Consider the following 4,743-nt stretch of genomic DNA (forward strand, 5'->3'; position numbering starts at 1 on the left):
TGGAGCAGAAGCTGTGTTCCACTCACCAGCAGTCCCAAAATCCTGCGGTGGGGGTCGTGGGTAGCTGGCGGGTGTCAGGCAACCCTGCGCTCCCCGGGATTCTTGTTCAAATGTAAGATCATAAGGTGGTCACAACAGAGCAGCAAATTCTCTCCTAACAAAGTAACCATGTGGTCCTGCATGGGTCCTGCACTCATGACCCCAGCCTGCCGGTTTACCAATCACATGTAAAAGAAACACAAAGATACTACCTGTGATGATTAGTATTGCCAACCTGACAGAATCTGGAATGCTCTGAGAACTGAGGATTATCTTGAGGTAGAACGGCATGTTCATGCAGAGGCACCACTCCATTGTAGGGATCCCACACCACATTAACAGAAGGGCGCTGAGCAGACTCATGCTTGAGTTTTCCCGGCTTCCTGGTTGTGAAGATGATGTGTCTTGTCCTTTCATGTCCTCACTGCCTTGACTTCCATCCACAGTAAACGAAAGCATGAGCTGTAATCAACCTTTTTCCTTTGCTGTGCTTCTGTCTGGGAAAGGAACTGAGACACTTCCTATGCACCTTTCCTTGGGTGATATGTCTGAGAAGAAGAAGGAAATAAAACAAGAGAAGGGTAAGCAGGATTTGAGGAACACAAGACAAGATTTGTAGGGAATAGTGTGAGAGAAAAAAATATGTACAGACTAAAGCATGACCAATCCAGAGTAGACAGGAGGAAGTGCAAATCAGAGGCTGAGGGGAGGTAGGAGGAGGCTGTCACCTTGCCACTCACTACACACTTCAGAGCACTGCCTCTCAGGAAGGAAGAACAGATTAATCGGAAAGATGACCCTATAAGCAAGGCTGGACCCAGCAGTAGCCACTACCCCAACTTCTCCTATAAGCTAACTCACTCATATAATGGAGGAGAAAGAACAAAGTCTCTCCCCATGTGAGCAAATGGCCTGGGAAATGGAGGCTTTCCCTCAACTTGTACATCAGTGATATTTCACAGGAATGTCTTAACACGTCTATGTAAATAATGCTAGTTAGCAATGATGCTTTCTGTGTGTCGTATGTATCATCCAAAACAGACATTTACTGAATATCCACTCTGTACAGAGGAGCATGTCTACAAAGCTTAACTGTGTCTGGCATGATTTTTAAAGGTATTGAAGTGATTAGAGTAATAGGTGGTAGCTCCACAAACTTGTCATTTGGACAAATGTCATGTTACCACCCCAGAGCAGAGATGTGCTGATGGCTCTCTAGGGTCCTGACCTATTTCTTTAAAAATAATATATTGATTTCATTCACTCATTTTATTTTCTGTGTCTCACTGTGTAGCCATGGCTGCCTGATCCTTAACATATCATAAAGGATAGCCTTGAACTCATGGAGACCTTATGGCCTCTGGTTCTTGAGTACTAGAATTAACTGCAACTTCTGCCATGCCCAACAATTATTTATTTTATTTTTATATGTATAAGTGTTTTCTCCTGCCATGTGCAGGCCTGTGGCCCACACAGGTTGAAAGAAGACGACTGTCATTATTTGAATGAGATGTCTTCAATAGTGTTGGGCATTAGAATTCTTCATTCCCAGTTGGTTGCCATTTGGGGAGGTTTAGGAGGTATGGTCATGCTGAAGGAAGTATGTCACTGCTGGCAGGCCTTGACTGCTCAAAGACTGCCACCATTTCTAATTCGCTCTGTGCTTTCTGTTTAAGGTTCAAGATATAAGTTCTCAGCTTTCTACCCCAACTACCATTCCTCAGCTCTGCCATCGTGGACTCTCATCCTTCAGGAACCATAAGCCCAACACACCTTTCTTCCATAAGTCCTGTGGTCAGTGTTTTATCTTGGGAATAGAAAGGTAACTAATACGGAAGTTGGATCAAAATGAACTGGCATTGTATACAGTTGTGAGCTGTCATGTGGTTCATAGGAACAGAACACAGGTCCTCTGGAAGAACAGTTGAACCATCTCTTCTAGTCCAGCCTGGCCTACTTTAATAAAGGACTAAGACCATGCAGCTGAACAAAAGCAATAAGGTTGGAAAATACCGTGATTGTGGTCTACATTAAATTGACTGTACCATTTTACTTTGCCATGACTCTGGGTTAACTGTAAAGAGTGAGGTGCAACAGCAGGTCATCAAAGGTCCATCTCAGGTTTCCCATGGTCCATCCTTGATCTGCCTCCATCTCTCCCTGCCTGAAGAAATGTGTGAAATCAGTGATGCCTCTGTGTTGAATAAACAAAGGGAGAAATAAGAACAGCACTTAAAGGAGAGAGAAAGACTTTTCTTTTGGGTCTCAAATTAGAAGGGAGGTGGGGGTATTGAGATATGAAATCATGTTTCTATTTCAAGCCCGGTGGCTTATTTCCCTTGAATGGATTAATTTACTGTGGTGGTATCCTGGCTTAGCATCCACAGAGAAGGTAATTTTAAAATCTTTGCCCTCTCCAGGGTCACTTTAGGCTGGAGTGCTGTATGTGCCATGATACCACCACTTTTCAGAAGCCTTCCTTGTTTTGAGATGTTAACCTTGCAGATAGATCCCTAGTGGTTTCTGCTGGTGGCTTTCTTCCTACTGCAATTCTTCTGTCTTTTGAGTCATTCATCCATTTCTCTACTTGGGAAATTCATCGTATTTCCCAGTAAACGTTTTAGTTTTTATTCAGCAGCACATAAAAAAGGACAACAAATGTTTTTTACACTTCCTATGTGCTCAACAGTGCCCAGGGAACTTACAGGATTTCATTTAATTCACAAATTGTATTCACAGTAGTTTCAGCACAGGAGAGGCAGTACACCCAAAGACAGACAGGATGGAAACCAACACCACAGACTCCCATTGACCACTTCTGATAAAAGCATGTCTCTAAGTCTAAGTTTTATACTGTATTATTAGTATAAGGGTCATTCCTGTGCTTTGGCACACATGTGGAAATCAGACGACACCTTGCATAAGTCCATTCTCTCTTACTAGTGAACCTCAGGGGTTGAACTCAGGCTCGAGGCAAGTGCCTTTACCCACTGATCCCTATTGTCAGTCCAATTTCTAAATTTCATGCCCTTTTGAATCTCTGCTAAAAATATTTTACACTCACATCTTTTCTTGGTAATTTTTCAAACAGCTCTCAGGAAACTACCTGAGTTACTGAACACCAGATTACCTGCTTCTGAGAAACCACATCTTAATTTTGGTCTGGAGTATCTATCCATTTTGGGTATACCATGGACCCAACTCCCCCTCCACTACCACGAATGCACTGGTGTCTGCAAGTACAGATTTAGAACTGCTTACACTGAACGAGGCAGTGCTGGTCGGGGTTCCTGGTGGCCTTAGAGACCTTATGTCATCAATCTTTCTCCACTTCTCCTGTTTCCAAGCACAGTGGGAAAGACAACTTGCTGCAAAATATAATGAAGGTTGTCATCAGTATGTGACCAAACAGACTTCCTTATTCCAGACTTCCCACACCTACAGCTGATACCATTAACTTGTCTAACCCACTTGGTCTATGTATTTCTTTATGGCAAATCTGTTGACTAGAAAATTCTAATGCAGAATATGTAGGACATCAACCAGGGACCATATGTTTCAGAACCTATTTGACTTGCTTAAATTGTTCAGAAGAGTGACTCTAAAAGTTGCTTTTAGATTGTGTAAATGTATGCACTGTATGTAAATTCCTCTAAGCACTCTCTGTACTCTCTACTGCCCCTTCTCCTTCCTTGCCCCCTTCTTCTCTCAAGCAGTTTTCCTTCTGCTCATAACATGTAGTATGTTCATGTCATATGTTCTCTCTTTCATGCATATACTCACACACTTTCATTCACACACTCACATACACTCTCTCACACACACTCTCTCTCATAACACTCTCACAAGTCCCACACATACACTCACACGCTCACATACACTCTTTCACACAGTTTCACACAAGCACTCACATATTCTCATTCACACACTCACACAATCCTTTCACATAGTCTCTCACACATACATTCACATAATCTTATTCACACACTCATACACATACTCACACACTCTCTCACACAGTCTCTCTCACACAGTCTCTCTCACACACACTACCTCTCACACACACTCCTTCATACACACTTCCTCACACACACTCTCTCACATACACACTCACACACACTTATATTTACACCCCCTCTCACACACATTCTCATAACATATATTCACGCATGTACTTTCACACATACACTCACAAACTCATACACATGCACAATACTCTCTCACACAGTCTCATACACACACTCACACACTCTCTAATTCACAAACTCTCATACACTCTCTCACATACACTCTCACTCACACACTCACACACACATACACGCTCTTTCACACAGTCTCTCTCTCTCTGTCTCTGTCTCTCTCTGTCTCTCTCTCTCTCTGTCTCTCACACACACACACACAGTCACACACACATGCACTTATACACACTTATGTACACATTCCCTTCACTTCACACACATTTTCGTAACACATACCCCCACACATGCTCTCATACACACACCCTCTTACACACACAATTTTATGTAGCTATATAAAACCTAAAATCCACAAATAAAAGAAAACCTATATTTGCCTTCCTGTGACTGACTTAATTCACTTTGATTATGTCCTTGTAAATGGCATCCTTTCTTTTCTGGGACTGAAAGAAACTCATTCTGTATACAAGGGCAGCCTAGACAGAACAAGAGCTAAATCTCACATGCA

At 42.5% G+C, this 4,743-nt stretch overlaps 1 long non-coding RNA gene across 1 annotated transcript in view; it reads left to right on the forward strand.

Annotated features, from left to right (window-relative positions):
- LOC115031915 overlaps positions 1–3,840 on the forward strand; it is a 4,933-nt gene extending 1,093 nt beyond the window's left edge. Inside the window, exons 2-3 of the long non-coding RNA XR_003837550.1 lie at positions 486–620; positions 1,716–3,840. This is a non-coding gene — a long non-coding RNA (uncharacterized LOC115031915). The remainder of the gene's footprint in view (positions 1–485; positions 621–1,715) is intronic.
- The last annotated feature ends 903 nt before the right edge of the window (positions 3,841–4,743 follow it).

The sequence above is a fragment of the Mus caroli genome, chromosome 1 (genome assembly GCF_900094665.2).
Source record: "Mus caroli chromosome 1, CAROLI_EIJ_v1.1, whole genome shotgun sequence".
NCBI lineage: Eukaryota > Metazoa > Chordata > Mammalia > Rodentia > Muridae > Mus > Mus caroli.